Here is a 19,136-nt window from a genome sequence, read left to right as displayed (position 1 = left end):
CCTATTTTTGTCCCTGTGCCATATTTAAGCAATCCTTATGGACACACCAGAATGCACAGACAGACTTACTAAAGATACAGGCAGATACAACTTTCTCGAGAAACAGAGGAACAAAACTTTCCGTGGGAAACACACTTAGTTACAAATTATATAGATTTTTAAATCATGTCAGGTGAACAATTTACAAATCCTGAGCTAAGAGTTGAAGAACATAATCTTACAATGCAGAGCAGATTTTTAAGGGTGGGGAAGTAGAACCTTAGAGGTAGGAGACTTTGGGAATGTAGCAGAGCAAGTTTAGGTATAAGAAATTTGGGGACCGTTTGTCTGTGGCAGTAACAGCTGTCAACAATTTGTGAGAATTTGGAAATCAAGTCCTTTGGTTTGGATTGTATTGAGGTCAAGGGATGAAAATAAAATCTGAGTTCATGGAAGAAGAAAGAGACGGGGCAGCAAAGTGGAGCCCTGCGGGTGAAGCAGGCTGCAGGACTGCAGGTGAGAACGGAGAGATGGTGTAGTGGATCTGCAGGGGGCTGCAGGGCGAGAGAAAACCAGTGGGGAGCAGAAGAGGAAAGAGGGGTCCGTGCATGTGTAGCAGAGCCAGGCAAGCACATACGTGACCACGTGGGCATGCCTATGTGGAGGGTAGCGCAGGCAGAGGGAAGCCGAAAATGAAGCAACAGACTCTAGAATTTGGAATCATATTCATAGACAAATGATCCCTGCATACCGTATTGAGGGTTAGATCAGCAGACACTGCATGGGAGAACCCGGGAGGAGGGATGCTGGGAGCGCTGCAGCTGCCCTCTGGCTCCCACATTGCAACAATGTATGGACAGGGCATTTACACAGTTTAGGGTGGGAGAACCGACAGAAACAGAGAGAGCAGATCTATTACAGGGGAGGGGGCATGTAGGATCCCAGTGTGGCCAGACCAAATGCCAGGAGAACCTAGTGAGTCTTTGGCACCAATGAAAAGATAAAAAAGCGAAATGGTTACCTTTCTGCAGACCCTGCCAAGGTGTACCACTAAGAGAATACATTATTTGCAACAGAATTAGTGCAAGATGTTTATTGGGGGGACAGTGAGGGACGGGTGGACATCTAGACCTGCAGATCCAAAACTGCAGGATCTCCACAACACAGGTCAGCAACAGGATATCCAAGAGGAATCCCCTGTGAGGGCCCAGCACTGACAGCATAGCAGAAACCAAGGACTCATGACAATGAATACTTTAACAAGTAAGGATGCATAGACTAAAGGTACACTGTGTGACTCACTGTGTTCCACTGTGACTTCCACAGTGTGCTGTGGAACAATGCTTTTGTGCACTGTAAATTTCGTCACTTGTCTTCGTTTAATAAAACATGGATTGGTCAGTAGCCAGGCAGGAAATATAGGCAGGGAAATCAGACTAAGAGAATTCTGGAAAGAGGAACGACAGAGAAGAGACACGAGCCAGCCAGCCCGCCGAGGAAATAAGACATGTAGAAAATGAGGTAATGCCACGACCACATGGCAATACACAGACTAATAGAAATAATTGAGTTAATTAAAGATGTAAAAGCTAGCTAGGAATATGCCCAAGCCATCAGCTAAACAGTGTTGCAATTGATATAGTTTTCTGTGTAAATATTCAGGTTTCTGTTTACAGCAGTGAGACTTTTGTTTACTTAATTATTTTTGCTTTGTATGTTAGTTAGTTTAGTTAGTTTTTGTTTTGTTTTGTTTTATTTGATTTGATTTTGAGGGGGAAGGTTGCAAGGGCAGAGGGCAGTTGTGAAGGGACCAGAAGGTGAATGGGATTCCGATGCATGATGTAAAACCCACAAAGAATCAATAACAATTTTTTTTAAAAAAATTGAAAATAGAAAGGGTGGAGAAAAGAAAAAAGGTTGTCTTCTCATCACTTTTATTTGGTGGTGGTGGTGGGGATCTCTGAGTAGTCCTGGCTGTCCTAGAACTCTGTAGACCAGGCTGGCCTTGAACTCAGCGATCCATCTGGCTCTGCTTCAGAGTGCTAGGATTAAAAGTGTGTACTGTTGCCACCACTGCCCGGCCACTATCCTTTCCTGTAAGGATGCTAGTTACACCAGGTCTATGCTATGAACTTGTTTTAATTTCATTACCTTGTTAAAGACCCAGACTCCAAATGTCACATTCTCAGGTACTGTGGATTAAGGTTGCAGTTTAGGATCCCAGGGGACACACTCAACCCACAACAGAAGGACATCATTTCAGGAGAACAGAGCCACGTGAAACTGTAGACACCCAAGGGGGTCATCCAAGGCTGCAGAAAAGAAAGGTAGTCACAATAAAGCCCCTAGAAGCTTCTCTGTGCCCCAATCTAGTACCCTGCTCTGGGGACCAGAGACATAGCTGCCAGGGACCCTGGCCATGCAAGGCCTTGACTTCCTGGCCTGAGAAGCTTGATTTTGCCATCGGGTTCACAACACACTCAGAAAGAAACATATGCAACTTTGACCCCCACTGGTCCCTTTAAAGCAGTGTTTTTTAATACCAGACACATCAGGAAGAACCTGTCCTCATGGGCACGTGACAAGAGTCATAACTGAGTAGCCCTGTGAAGTATCGCTTTTCCGCCAGCTTCCCAGCACAGACAGACTAGGGAACGGAAAACTTGCAATTAATGATTTCATTTGCCCTCCAACAAACATTAGCTCTTTCCCAGGGAACTGGATGGACCCCAGGTCTGCTAAGATTCTAATATTTTCCTCTCATAAGAGCTAGGAAGAACCGTGGAGGCTGTGAATGTTCCACTCCTTCCCTCTTTCCATCTCTCATCCAACTAACACATCTTTCTAAGTGCCTGCCGTGTGCTCAGGGGAGGGGAGAAGATCAGAGGATACTGTGTGGAGGAGGGGGGCTTTAGATGACCCTTTCAGATAGGGTAAGGTTTCGATGGCCAAAGGAGTTCCGGCAGGAAGGGCATGAACAAAGGCCAGGAAATGGGAAGACAAGCCATCCTAGGGTCTACAATGAGCTACCGCTTCACGGAGTCAGAGAAAGGTTTGTGTCATACTAGGGGGGCTGCCATCTCCACGTGTCGGTTAGAATCATTCCGTTGGGAAGGGAGAATGCCACCACCCCCGTCCTTTGCTTCTGCTTGAGGTAAAAAAGAAGGGGCGGAAGAATTAAACGGGGGGGGGGGGGGAGGGGGCGGTAGAGAGATATTCCTTCCGGTGAAAGGATGCAGACAGAGAGAGAGAGAAAGCTGTGATGATTAGGGCTGCTTTGCTGAACAAGCACACTGTGGGAAGAGTCGCTGGAGCTCTTGATTCAGCTGGTGTCGTGGGCGGTTGGATTTGCATGTCAGTGTGGGAAAAGTGACTTGCCTGAGGCCTGTTTCTGAGCATCTAAATCAGTCACCCGATGAGTGATTTTGTATGTATGCTGTTCACAGGCTAAGTCTCAGCGCTTAGGCAAACACTTCCGTTCAAATGGGGGTAGAGGAGCCGACAGAAGGATACACACCACAGTTTGTGATGGCCCCGCAGGATTGGAGTTAGCACCTATTGCAAGATCCCTAAGACACAATCATACGTACACCATAGCCTTCCCAAGAACAAGGAGAGGGTCTGTGACCACCATCTCCATGTCAAGGACAGACTGTCTCCTAACAGCTGATCACTGCGGCCATCACGGGGACTCCCGCCCTGTCTTGTCAGTCAGACACTGACATGTGTGAGATTCAGTCTTCTGAGCATCGAGGAAACAGCAAAAGGAAGCTGTAAAATGCCGTTTCCCTTCTGGAACACAAAGAAAAAGTCAGGAATACTCTGCGATGTGCCAAAGGATAAAAGAGGCTGCCTCTCCAGAAGAGAGGTGCCATTCAGACAGACTGCACACAAGGCTCAAAACGCTCCTTGAACTGTTCTTTTCTAAGACTGCGTGTGCCTGTAATAGTCAGCTAGATCAACGAAGCCTTAAAGACGTGACAAATACAAGCTTAGCTCACTCGCTGGAGGAGAAAAGATACTGTACTCAGTATGACTGGGATGGGGAGAGGGCTCGGTGGTTAAAGCGCTTGCTGTGCAAACGTGAGGACCAGAGTTCAGATCCCTGGAACCCATGCCAGGGGGAGAGTCAGCCTACCTAGAATTCCAACAGTGGGAGGCAGAGGCAGGGGATTCTCTGGACAAGCTGGCTAGCCAGACTCACCATACTGGCTCTGGGCTCTTCTGAGAGACCCTGCCTCAACAAAACCTGGTGAATGAGCAATTAGTGCCAGTTCTCAAAATCAATATTGGGCCTCCCCACATGCACCCACCCCCACACACATGTTGTGCACATACATACGTGCATACCATATGCACACCACATGAACATGTGAAAATGCTCTAAAGACAAAGAAAGAAAAGGAAAAGAAACCATTGGGCAATGGACCCTTAACACAGCCGCTTGACTGTCCAAAGACAGATCACAGCAAGTGGGAAGGATGTGGGAAACTGGAACCCTCACACATTGCTGATGCCAACATAAACTGGCACAGCCACCTTGGAGAGTGGTTCCTCAAAAGGCTGAAGTTACCCCACGATCTAGCAATCCCGTTCCCAGGTATGGAAACAGATCCAGACGAGAATTCCCATGTGTGATGGTGTCCCTGACAGCAGTAGCGGTCGTACAAGCGTCCATCACCGGACAGGCTGATAAGCGAATGTGCTCCTGCCAGACGTGGGACATGGTTCAGCCCAGGAAACAAGCCATCCAAAGTCACAGAGGGCCAAGCGTGCTGGCACCTACCCACAGCTCTAGCTCTTGAGAGGCTGAGGCAGGCTATCTACCCACGGCCAGCCAGGGCTATAGCGTGAGACTGGAGCTCCAAACCCACAATAAAGACAAAGATGACTCTTAGATGCATGTGTCATTAGCCATGTGACATTCTAGAGGAGGCAAAATGATGAACACAGTGAATAGAGCAAAACTAAGAGGGAGTGGGGGTGAACAGGTGGTGCCAAGGGGAACTTTAGGGGGGCAGGATTGTTCTGTAGGGCAGGTATCAAGGTGGGTGTGGGTCAACACCTATTAGCACCTAAGAGTCACCCCTATTGTCATATGGGCTTCGATAGTTAAGGTGTCTTTTTTTTTCTTTGTGGTGCAGGGTGGAGCCCTGGGCCTCCAGATGACTAGGCCAGCACAGTGCTACTATGTTACTACCAGGGCCCTCTGCTCAAATCCCAGTGGAAGACCAAGGAGCCCAGATTCCATAATAGGAGGTAACAACGTCTGTGTTGATGGAATTAGCAAGTCTTTGATAATTTATCCTAGCAGCCTTAGAAAACCATGCAAGGCTAGGCATGTTGGCACAAGTCTGTCATTCCAGCACTTGGAGGCTGAAGCAGGAGAATTGTCATGAGTTAAGGCCAGGCTGGGCTACATAGTGATTTTTAGGTTAATGTGGGCTTCTGGGCTACAGTGTGAAATGCCGTCTCAAAAAAAGAAAGCTGGGTAGTGGTGGTGAAGGCAGCGGCGGTGGTGGAGCATACCTTTAACCCCTCACTCAGGAAGCAGAGGCGGGAAGGTCATGAGTCCCAGTCCAACCTGGGCTACACAATGAGACCCAGACTCAAAACAAAACTGTCAACAAATTAAAGGGACAGCCTCTTCTAAAGTCCGCTAGTCCCTCTAGAGAGAGGAATGGTAGTCGCCTATAGATTCGGAAGTGGAAGGGCACAAAGACGAAAATGTGTCTGTGGAGCACGCAGGACATAAACTCGCTGCACCGCCTTGGTGAAGTGGCACCCAGCAAGGCAGAATTGTTATAAAACTAAAAACAGGGGCTGGGAAGCTAGTTCAGTGGGTGACGTGTATGCTGCCTAAGCACAAGGACCTGAGTTCAGATCACCAGCGCCCACGTGAAAGCCAGGCAGGGCGGTACCTGCCTGTAACCACTCAGCTCCAGGAGCCAGACAGTCCTGGTTGTTTACAGGTTCAGCTGAGGTGTGGCGCTCCGGATCCAGGGAGAGATCCTGTCTCAGAAACAATAAGGTGTGGCCCGGAGAGATGATGCAGAGTGTGAGGGCGCTGCTTGCTCTTGCAGAGGACCTGGGTTCCCAGCACCCACGTCAGGGAACCCGTAGCTACATGTACTTCCAATTCTGGGGATCCGATCTTCTCAGTGCCACAGGTACCCAGCACACACATGTGCACACGATTCATGTAAGCACACACATATACAAATAAAATAAATAGAACAGTAATAAGGTGGAATGAAATTCTCAAAGAATATATTTTAAAATACTATATTTTTTAATAAAGAAAAGCAATAAGATGGAAAGTGGTATAGGGAGACACTTAACAATGCTCTCTGCCCCTGGCCATGCGCAGACCAGTGTGCCTGCATACACATACGCACACACATACACCATACATGCATGCATACCCACATACACCATACATACATACAGCACACACGCACATACTTAAACATGCAACACATACACCACACATTTGCATATCCACATACACCATATACACACATGCAACACATGTACACATATTCACACAAACACCACACACACACATACGCACCCACATAAACCACACCCACATGCATACACCACACATGCACACCCACACACACCACACAAACGCATATCAACATATACTACATACACAGCCATGTAGACCCGCATAGACCGCACACATACTCACATGAATAAACCACCACATATTCTAAAAACAAAACACCACTTCTTAGGGTACGGATCTAAACCGTCAGTTGGAACAAATGGAGTCTTAACAGCATAGACTATCTTTTCGTAAAGATTATTATGAAATCAAACATCCTTACAGGGAAAAGGGGTTGGTTCTAACTCTGAGCCCTCTGAATCACACCGTCCGCCCTTCGACACAAACGGTGCCACACTTTCTAAAGCCACTGCCTCTACTCTCAAGGGGCTTCAAAAATCTGTACTCCGCATGGCCCCACACTCTCCAGATCTCTGCCTCTTCCTTCTAACCTGAGTGAAAGCATCTTCATGCCTCTGAATGCGGGACCTTTCTCCACCCATTCTTCTGCTGGGATTCTCCAACTCTCCCATGCTGCAGACGCCAGGTCACCTTTGACACCTCTAGTCCCTTCCGTGCCAGGCACTTTCCCAGGACACTCGACTTTCAAACTGTCTCTACTGCATCTTCTGAGCTCTGCTCCTTCTGCTGCTGTGCTGTCTAGAGGACACAGGAGATGCTTCTCCCATCTTGGTCATTCCCTTGCACACTGCATTATGAAGCCGCAACAGCTCCCTCAGCTGCTCCTCAGGCACCCTTCACAGAACAGACCACGCCCCTCCCCAACTCTGCTGCACATCCGTGTTTCTCAAAGGGCAGCAGTAAGCTTGCCTCCCCTGGGCCTGGCTGTTGCCATTGTCATGGGCTTATTGACCTGTCATCACTAACAGGTACGGCTGCCTTTGCCATTTTCCTGTCACTCTCAGTCTGCAAACTGCCCCTGCAGTGAGTTTGTACGTAGACGCTGTGGGTGAGCCCCCGGACCCACTTCTGCCAAGCAGCTGGACATGGCAACCCTGTCTCGGTGTCCCCACCTTAGCCCTCTAGCTCTCCTCGGTCTGTGACTCAGTTGCCTCTCAAGACACACTTTCGCAAGTCATCTGGTCATTCTATCTGTGCAATAGTCAGGGACTGGTTAGGAGAGAGGAGCAGGTCCTAGAGCACTCACTGGCACACAGATGACGAGATGATTCGTACGTGACATAGCACATTAGATGTTACATAGCACAGAGGCCTCAAACCACAAAGGTTCAGATTTCAGTATTAACTGTGCCACTCACTGACAGACCATGAGATAGTTATTCAAACTCTCTGAGCCTCTGTTTCCTCTTCAACCAAAAGGCAATGGTGAGGGAGGCACTAAGCGTGGGGGAGCCAGATGATTGCTGTGTAACAGCTCAGCTGTTCATCCACATTGCACGGCCACCAGCACTCCTATATCAGTCACACATCAACCTGGGTGTGTCTGTGATGTGGCTGTAGAGTGGACAGCGTGAACACTTTGGATAGGGGTGGAGTGAGCAGATTGCCCTCTCCAGGGTGGGAGGATTTCTCCAATCAGGTGAAGGCCCAGATGAAAAGGCGAGAAGCAGGAGAGAGTTCTGCCGCAGCCTTTGGGCCCTATAACCTCAGCTTTCCTGGGGCTCCAGCTTGTGGAACACAGAGCCGGTCTGCATCCATGACTTCATGTCCTAGGTGGACACTGATGTTGGTCTGGTGATTTTTGAAGGTGTGGATCCCTCCTGTCTATTCTGGTTTCCTGGAGAAGACAGCCTAATGTGCCCTAATGCATGAACTAATAGCTCACACTCAATGGGCACTTTCAGCTTCCATGGTTACTATCTTTATCACTGCACTATACACGTGACCAACCTGTCCTTGGCTCCATATCTCGAGACACTTAGGCTTTTTTTTTTTTTGGTTTTTGTTTTATTTTTCTTTTTTTTTATATTTATTTATTTATTATGTATACAATATTCTGTCTGTGTGTATGCCTGAAGGCTAGAAGAGAGCACCAGACCTCATTACAGATGGTTATCAGTGACTATGTGGTTACTGGGAATTGAACTCAGGACCTTTGGAAGAGCAGGCAGTGCTCTTAACCGCTGAGCCATCTCTCCAGCCCCTTTGTTTTATTTTTCAAGACAGGGTTTCTCTGAAGCTTTGGAGCCTGTCCTGGAACTAGCTCTTGTAGACCAGGCTGGCCATGAACTCACAGAGATGCGCCTGCCTCTGCCTCCTGAGTGCTGGGATTAAAGGCGTGCACCACCATCACCTAGCTCATTAGGCTTTTTAAAAAAACTCTGAGCCCACATACAGCATACATACACACATGGACATATACATACTCAAACACATGTACAATACCCATACATACAACATGCACATACTCACGCACACATATGTATATGCATGAAGACCCACATCTATATATATTCACACAAACAAATCCACACACGCACACATGCACATAAACATACACATATAGTCCCACGCCTATACACATTCATATGAACACGTGCACACACATATACACATGTACATATATACATAGAGATTCTGCAGACACACATAGATTCACACATGCACACATGAGCATGAACACGTGCACATGGGCAGACTCACATGCACACATATATACACAGACTCACACATACATGTATTTATGCATACACAAATGTACATATGTATACATGCACTGTACATACAGAAACTCACACATACACTTGCACACGTACAAACAGACCCTTGCATACTCTCACACACACTCAGAGAAACCTAGGGATGCACACATAACATATACACACACATACATACACACATACATACACATGTTCTTGAGGCAGTTCTGGACCTACTGGTAGGAGGCAGACCATATTCAGGCCTTTAGCTCCTGAATGTGCCTTGTGGTTTCTGCCTCTGGCCTCTCTACTCTTGGTGGTAAGCCTCTAGGTCCCAGGGCCCCTGAGACTCTGAGGTTACATTCAGTCACGCTCCTCCTCCCTCGGATCTGCAGGGCTGTGTCCTGAGGGAAAGGAGGCTGAGTCACTGGGGAATGCTTCCCAGGGCGCTAGTCAGAGGAAATCTGAGTAGAGAATGTGTCCAGTGGGGTCCCCCAAGATCAGGAAGCTTTCACGACCACCTGTCGTCTCTCACTTCCCACCCATCCCAGAGTGGCTCTCAAAAAAATGGCTCAAGGGTTAACAGGTCATGGTGCTGAGAAGATCCAGATGCAGTCCCTCCAGGGCGCCACACCAGCCCTAGCCTCATAGCAGCCCTCCAGGTGATCCCCAACATACTCAGCAAGGCTGTCATGTCCTTTGCAGCTAGCTCGGACCCGGATGAGCAGGAAGCCTGAGAGTCAGGCTGGGGTCCTGCTGCTGAACTACAAACCCACGATGTCAGTATAAGCCAGGGGCCTGATAAACAGCTTCCTCCACACAGCTGGAACAGTGACCCCTGGAATAGGAATCCAGTGCCCCCCTTATGACAAACTTCCCAAAGAGGGTGTCCTGGACACAGGCACATACAGAGGTAATAGCCCTACTTAAGGGAAAACGTGTTTCTAGGCTCTTGACTTCAGGTCATTGCTGGGCCTCTATGGCCTCAGCTCCCTCATCTGAAACATGGGAGTGATCAAGTTGCTAAAGCAACAGGTTTCAAAGTCCCTACAGAGGTCCTCAAAATGTGTGTTAAGCCCAAATCCCCAACTGGAAGGTCATAGAGAACAGAAACTGAGCTGGCGGCCTCCAAGAGGTGGAGCTTCCTCAGGTATTCGAGTTATTATAAGGGCGTGAGATGAGCCACTTCGGGTGGGTCCCTGACACGGGAGACTTATGAGACAGGGAAGGATTGGCACCGTAACACCCAGCATCACCCCAGGCTCTTTAGAGTCCCCACTAGCAGGGAACCCCTCTCCAAATGGAGCTGCCTGATCCTAAACTTCCCAACCTTCCATCCAGGTGTGAAAGAAGATTGTTTTCTCTATAAGTTACTCGGCCTGTGGCATTCGGTCGCAGCAACAGAAAATGGGCGAAGATGCCAGCACACAGAAAAGGGTCAGCGGCTGTCAGGATTGTCAGTGAAGAAACGCTCCCCACCAAGCTTTCCTTCAGATACAGAAGGCGCGAAAGAGGGGGCACATCTTTCTATGTGGGGACTGTGTCTTTTAGAATGCACAGGCAGGCCTCCAGAGCACTGTTTCTCCACATGGCTTTGTCATATGCCCATGTGTAAGGGCAGGAGGGGAGTTTACTAAGTACCTGGCATGTCTGGTCCTACCAACCATTCCTCCCGTGGTCAATATTATTCTCATTTTAAGGTAAGAAAATTTGAATGTACCTTGCCAAGGTCACTGGCCCATCGATGGCAAAGCTGGGATTTGAACTCGGATCTCATGGTGGCACCCCATGCTGTCCCTCTTCCACAATGCTAGGACATCTGTTCAGCAGCAGGGGCTCCTGCTTTTCCAGTTAGAGATCCATGTCAGTATTTATAGGCAAAATCTGGCTGTAGATGTCAGTCACACAGTCAACAAATTCTTCTGCAATTATTAGGAGGAAATGTTAGTATATGCTTTGATGCATTAATCTTCACTGAGCAACAAGTCCCTAGGAGACCGTGTCTTACTACAATTTAAAATTAAATTTTATGTTAAGGTTTGTGGATATGTCTCGCTACTAAGGGCATTTGCTGCTCTTGCAGAGGATCCAGATTCAGTTCCGAGCACCCATATGGTGATTCACAACTGTCTGTCTCTCAGTTCCAGAGAATCTGATGCCCTCTTCTGGCTGCCTTGGGCACTGCATGCATGAGGTGCACATACAATCACACAGGTTCACATATGTACATATAAATTAAAATGACTGAATAAATCTCAAGTTTTTGTTCTATTCTCATTATATAGAAGTTTACTGAATTGTATAGATTTCAGGTCCAGTTAATTTTTATGTGTGAAGTTTTTATTTATTTGCAAGGGTTTTTTTTTTCTTATAATAAAGTTTTAAAAAATTTGAAAAGGAACTTTCCTTAATTAAAATTTTAAAGTCACGTTTGTTTATTTATTTATTTAGTGTGAGGAGGGTTGGAGAGTATCTTGGGGGAATCAGTTCCCTTCTTCCACCTTGCAGGTTCGAGTGTAACTCTCAGGCTGTTGGGCATAACAGGCAAGAGCCTTTATTCATGAAGCCATCTAGCTGGCTCCTCACACTTAACAGTTTGCAAAGTAAAAAACAAAGGTGCTCTCTCGTTCTCTGTGAGATACCTCTCCTTCCCCACAGACCTTGTCAACACCCTCAGATGAGGTCAGAACCCTCATTGTGTCTCTCCCACAGCGTGCTATGCCTGCCAGAACTCCACTGCTCAGAGTTCCTGGGACAGGACTATCAACCCCAGCCACAGCAGTCCAGGTTTTGCACGAAGCAGAGCAGAGCTCCGGGAGTGTGGCTATGGCTGGAATCCTGCAGATCTTTTTTTTTTTTTTTTAAAGACAGGTTCTACGTAGCTCTGACTCTCTTGGAACGCACCATGTTGACCCACAGGCTGGCCTCGAACTCACAGAGATCCACTAGAGATCCACTTACCTTTCCCTCCCAAGTGCTGGGCTTAAAGGTGTGAGCCTCCACATCACCACACATGACCTTTTTAAAGGTGAAGAGGAAATTGAAACATCCTTTTTGTTCAAGGAGCCCTTCTCTGAGAATGCTTACTTCCAATTAGAGAAGGAGGGGCTGGAGAGATGGCTCCGCGATAAGAGCGTGTACCGCTCTTCCAGGGGACCAGAGTTCTGTTCCCAGCCACCATTCAGGCAATTGACAAGCCACCTGTTGTCAGCAACTCTTGCTCCATGGAGATCCAATTGCTCTAGATTTGCAGGCACCTGCACTCATGCTCATGCACACACGCACACATGTGTGCACACATACATGCACACCCAATTAAAGATAATAAATGTAAATTTTTTTGTAAATTTTTTTAAAGGGAGAGGAGGAAGAGCAGAAGAAGAAAAGGAAGAAACCTAGCATGGTGGTACACACCTTTAATTCCAGCACTTGGGAGGCAGAGGCAGGCCAAACTCCATGAGTTCAAGGCCATCCTGGTCTACATAGAGAGTTCCAGGACAGTCGGAGCTACACAGAGAGACCCTGTCTCAAAATAAATAAAGAAAAAGGAAAGGAAAGGAAGAGAGTAACTGGGAAAGTATGATGGAAAAAATAGAACACACACACACACACACCTGGGCTCATGAACAAGCCAGAAATAACCCTAGGTAGCTGTTTCAGGCTCCTCTAAAGGAACGGAGATGATAAAGTTAATTATATATTCAAAGGGAATTTATTAGATAGTTTACAGAATGTGGTCTGAGTAACTCCAACAGTTGCTGTCTCATACTAGAAAAGCTGAGAACCCCGCAGGGTTCCGTCTGTGAGGCTGGATGTCTCTGCAGTCCCAGTCTGGTGCTGGAGTCCTGGAGGATCCTAGACAGCTGCTGTCTTCAGGCTATGTTAGAATCCTGAAAAGGTTGGGTTGAATACCTACCAAAACCACAGAGTAGATGATCTTGTCAGCAAGAGCGAGAGCAAGCAGCTTGGTGGTGGGTGGCTCATGGCTTTAATCCCACTCTGCACTTGGGTGGCAGAGGCAAGTGGAGTTTTGTGAGTTCAAGGCCAGGCTGGTCCAGGACGGTCAAGGCTCCACAGAGAAAACCTATCACAAAAACAAACAAACAAACAAACAAATATACATTTAAAAAAAAAGAGTGAGAGCAAGCAAACACTTTCTTTTCCTATGTCCTTTTTTGCTGCCAACATTTATGGTGGGTGGCTCTTCCAGCTTCAAATGATGCAAATAAGAAACTCTCTCACAGGAGTGCCTCGTGGCTTGGGGTTTGGTTGAATCCAGATATCAAGTTGACAACCAGGACAAGCCATCACTACACCTTTTAATTTTTCTAGTGTTCCACTTTAGTAAATGTTTTCAATGTCCTGTTGTGCATTTGGTGTGACAGCAGGTCAGTGGCACCAAACATCAAAGACAGTCCATCCTAACTCTAACAGAACTGACACACTGCAGAACCTGGGCAGAGGTGGGGGGGGGATGGGTAGGGATGAAGTTCAGGCCCAACAAGGATGTCTATCAACGACAGGTAAATTTCTACTTTGTTATATTGAGAACTGCTCTGTTCTTCCAACCAAACCATCACATAGATCAAATTTATCACATTTAGGAAGAAAAAAATCTATTTTTTCTCATTATTATGTCTTTCCATATAGCTTAAAACTAATTTGAGCAGTCTTTCAAAGGAGCCCTTGACTTAGAGAGCATAAAATAGAAGAATGGTTGGTTTCTTCATCGCACCAAAAGTCTTTGCACTGCAAGTCAGAAATAGCTGCGTAAGAAGACGTGCAAATCACAACCTGATAAAGTGCATGACTTTAGTCCCAGCACTTGGGAGGCAGAGGCAGGTGGATCTCTGTGAGTTCGAAGCCAACCTGCTCTACAGAGCAAGTGAGTTCCAGGACAGCCAGGGCTACACAGAGAAACCATGTCCTGAAAAAATAAATAAATAAAACAAAACAAAACAAAAAAGTCAAACAAAAAAAGAAGAAGAAGCAACAGCAGCATCTAGAGAGAATAGAGACCTTAGGCTCATAGCTTTAGAGGTTGCAGTCCATGGTCTTTCTGCCCCATTGCTTCTGGCCTGTGGTGAGACATGGCATGAGAGAAGAAGCGTGTGGTACGGGCAAACCATTCATTTTGGAAGCAGAGAGAAGGGTCAGTGGTTAAGGACACTGGCTGCTTTTGCAAATGACCTGGGTTTGATTCCCTGCCCCCACAGAGCAAATCCTTAACTTCAGTTCCAGAAGATCTAATACCCTCTTCTGAAAACATGAGGCATGTATGTGGTGCACAGACATACACGCAGGCAGAACAGGGATGGATACACATAAGATAAAATATTAAAAAGGGTTGGGAGGACCATTCACTCTATCACAGGGAGCAAAAGAGAATCAGATGATCTGACTCCCACAATCCCCTTTGGAGGGCATGCCTCCAATAACCTAGAGATCCCCTACTTATAAAGGTTCCACCTCCTCTCTCCCATAGCAACAAGACGACTGGGTGACCCAGCCTTCAGCACATGGGCCTAGGCAATACATGCCAGATCGAAGCTGCAGCGGGGCCCACGGGCAGCCATGGTCTTACCCCATCACAGGGATGGAGGTATATGACACCTCACAGGATATAAGTCTGTGGATACTGTCCTCTGCACTCCAACCCACATTGTCAACATCCTTCCGTGTTTCTGTCCCGAGTTCTGGGACTTCTATCCTGGAACACAGATGATGGCATTTGGATTTTTTGTGCTTCTTCTCCCTTCATTTTTGTGGGGGTTGGCTTAGAGTGAGCAAGCTTCCTCTTGATGGCCCAACTGAGTCCAAATCCTCAGATTTTCTTCCTAACACACAGATCCAACAGCTCCCCACTTCCTCATGAATGCCGTGCTTATATCCTCCATCTCCAAGACAACCATCCCAGGAGCTTCCTAGATACTCTCTAAACATTATGAGCCCCAGGGGACCAGGCCACCAATCAGCATGAGGCTGGGACAGGGACGACTGGCCATTAAGCTCTGTAAGAGTGGTCAATCTGTTTTCCTGTTGAGTCATTTCTGGGGAACCTAATCCACTAGTCGAAGCCTTGGGGTCCTAGGGAATCTGCTACTTGTGATGCTGTGGGCAGAAATATACGGCGTTACACCCTCCCCTTAGCCCATCAGCCTGCCTGAGCGCACGGAGCCCAGGACTCTGTTTGAAACTGCCCTGGGAATCATCTTTTGAGCCCTGTGAGCAAAACCTGTTGCTTGGCTTTCTTATTGAAAATATCCTAATCGGGTGTCTGATCTTAGATCGTTGCTAGCAGAAGGGGCCCTGACACCAGGCAGTGATCTGAACTGGCTATAGTCATGGTGATGATCAGAGATTCAGCTGTTCCCGAGTCTACATGCACAAGCTAAGACACATAAGAAGAAGCTGAACCATGTAACAATGGGAACAGTCACCTTCTTGTTCAGAGGTGGTGAAACCCAACGGAGGTATTAAACTACGGTTTCCAAAGATGAAAGGATTCTAAGTAACATTTTTCAGTGTTTAGAACCTGTCCCCTCCCACTATGACACATGCTGGGCAAACACTCTACAACCCAGCTGTATCCCCAGCTCTCCTTTTACTTTTTATTTTGAGAGTAAGTTGGCCAGGCTGACCTTGAACTGACAGTTCTCCTGCCTTGGCCTCCCCGGGAGCTGATATTGTAGGCCTGTACCACCAGATCCTGCTTGCATACTCTCTTAGACACGAACTGTTTAATTTTCTTGACTTTCTTTGATATTGCAGGTCTGGGTAGAGGCGTGCTTGAGTGGAAGGGTAATGGCCTGTGTTATAGACTGGATCTAGAATGTTCTCACAAAGTCTCGTATCAAAACCTTGGCTGCAGACCATCATGGAAACTTTAGAAACTGGAGTCTAATAGGGGAAAGTTAGAATACTGGGGCTGTGTCCATGAAAGGGATCATGGGACTCCAGCCCCCTTTCTTCTCCCTCACTGCTTCCCAGCAACGACACACCCCGAAGCTCTTCGGTCCCATAGGTTTCTGCTATTACATTCTGTCTCCACGCAGGCCCAAGAAAACGGACCAAGTGGCCATGCACTGAAGCCCTGAACTGGTGAGTGAAGCCAACCTTTCTTCCTTTGAAGATGATTTTCCCCAGCATCTTGGCACAGTGATGTCGCGGGCTGCCGTCTGCAGCAGCTGAACTGTCCGCTCTTTGCTTAGTAAAAGTCATTTAAAACACCTTCCATCCTTATTTTGCAGGTGTCCTCATTCGCTTCCTTATAATTTCCTATGATTTTCCTTTGGCACAAATAAGAGAATAGAACATTCATTCAGTTGTATGTTTATTGAAAAATGATTATTCCCGGCTGGGGACATACCTCAGCTGGTAGAGTGCTCTCTTACAGTGAGCCCTGGGTTTAGTCTCCAGCCCTGCATAAAACTGGGTGTGTTGGTGCATGCCTGTAACCCCAGCGTACATGGCTTTCTTAGACCGCCAGCCCCCGGTTCATGACACAGAGACTAATTACAAATGCTCAACCTTAGCTTGTCTCTAGCTAACATTTTTTTTCTTTCTTTAGCTTAAATAAACTCATAGCTATTCATCTGTGTGCTGCCTGAGGCTTGTTTACCTCATCCACGTACTATCCATCCTCCTTTCCTGCTTCTTCCACATCTGGCTGGCTGGTGCCCAGCTGGCTGGCTGGTACCCGGCTGGCTGGCTGGCTGGCTCCCCTTTTCTCTCTGCCCACCAACCCTGCCTCTCCCTCCTCTGCCTAGCTATTGGCCGTTCAGCTTTTCATTAGATGGATCAGGTGCCTTAGGCAGGCAAGGTAAAACATCTTTACATAGTTAGACAAATATTCTATTCCACAACATCCCAGTACTCTAGAGGTGGGGGCAGAAGGATAAAGCAAGGTACACATGGAATTCAAGACTCGCTTGGGTTACAAGAGACCATGTCGAAACAAGACAAGACAAATGAAAACAAAATACCTCCTAGGCTGTGGGTATTAGCAGAATGAAGCCAGTATACTAAGTCATAAAATACGGTTACTGCCCTTGGGGGCATTCTTTCTTTTTTTTGGATTTTCGAGACAGGGTTTCTCTGTAGCTTTTTGGTTCCTGGAACTAGCTCTTCTAGACCAGGCTGGCCTCGAACTCACAGAGATTCACCTGCCTCTGCCTCCCGAGTGCTGGGATTAAAGACGTGAGCCACCACCGCCCGGCTGGGGGCATTCTTTCTAACATGAATGTTTCTGGTGCCACTGGGTGATAGAACTTGGATAAGGACCCAAAAAAACGCATCCCAGAACTGACTCTAACATACAGCATGTGACATGAGTCCTGGAAGAAAAGTTAGTTAGTGCTTACATAGGTAAGGACTAGGTGAAAGTATGTGAGGTCTAGGGAGAGTTTGTGCCAAGGTGGGGAGCATGGAAGAGCCTGGGGTATACTGAGGATGGCACACAGTCCTATTGGAAGCCTGGGGTATACTGAGAATGCACATAGTCCTATCAGAAGAGCCTGGGGTATACTAAGGATGGCACACAGTCCTATGGGAAGAGCCTGGGGTATACTGAGGATGGCACACAGTCCTACGGGAAGAGCCTGGGGTATACTGAGAATGCACACAGTCCTATTGGAAGAGCCTGGGGTATACCGAGAATGCACATAGTCCTATAGGAAGAGCCTGGGGTATACCGAGAATGCACATAGTCCTATAGGAAGAGCCTGGGGTATACTGAGAATGCACACAGTCCGATGGGAAGAGCCTGGGGTATACCGAGAATGCACATAGTCCTATAGGAAGAGCCTGGGGTATACTGAGAATGGCACACAGTCCTATTGGAAGAGCCTGGGGTATACCGAGAATGCACATAGTCCTATCGGAAGAGCCTGGGATATACTGAGGATGGCACACAGTCCTATCGGAAGAGCCTGGGGTATACTGAGAATGGCACACAGTCCTATCGGAAGAGCCTGGGGTATACTGAGGATGGCACACAGTCCTATCGGAAGAGCCTGGGGTATACTGAGAATGCACACAGTCCTATCGGAAGAGCCTGGGGTATACTGAGAATGCACACAGTCCGATGGGAAGAGCCTAGGGTATACTGAGAATGCACACAGTCCTATCGGAAGAGCCTGGGGTATACTGAGGATGGCACACAGTCCTATGGGAAGAGCCTGGGGTATACTGAGAATGCACATAGTCCTATCAGAAGAGCCTGGGGTATACTGAGAATGCACACAGTCCGATGGGAAGAGCCTGGGGTATACTGAGAATGCACACAGTCCTATCGGAAGAGCCTGGGGTATACTGAGAATGGCACACAGTCCTATTGTGTCAATTGTCAGGTGGAGTGTGTGTGTATATACATGTGTGTGTATGTGTATATATGTGCATGTCTGTGTGTTGGAGAGAGAAGATAATGAAACTGGAGAGATGATACATAATCTTCATGGTATTGCTCATTTATATTGTCTGCCATAGGTAACTTGGACCCAGTTAAGTGTGTTCAGTCATGAAAATCGACCAAGAACTGCTGTTGGTGAGGTTGTTCTGGTATGAAAAATTAGAAAGATGTTACACAGGGACCCAGAGGTTAAGAGCAGTGACTGCTCTTCCAGAGGTTATGAGTTCAGTTCCCAGCAACCACATGATGGTTCACAATCTTCTAAAGTGATATCTGATGCCCTCTTCTGGCATTCAGGCAAACTTGCAGACAGAATACTGTATATATAATAAATAAAATAAATCATAAAAGGAGGCTGGAGAGATGGCTCAGCAGTTAAGAGCATTGCCTGCTCTTTCAAAGGTCCTGAGTTTCTATTCCCAGCAACCACATGGTGACTCACAACCATCTGTAATGAGATCTGGTGCCCTCTTCTGGCCTACACTCATACACACAGACAGAATATTGTATACATAACAAATATAAATAAATAAATCATAACAAAAAAGATGGCTGGGTGGTGGTGGCACCTGCC

Source organism: Microtus oregoni, unplaced genomic scaffold (genome assembly GCF_018167655.1).
Source record: "Microtus oregoni isolate MIOR12 unplaced genomic scaffold, Mior012 000029F_ref0000214, whole genome shotgun sequence".
NCBI lineage: Eukaryota > Metazoa > Chordata > Mammalia > Rodentia > Cricetidae > Microtus > Microtus oregoni.
Note: the sequence above shows the minus strand (reverse complement) of the source record.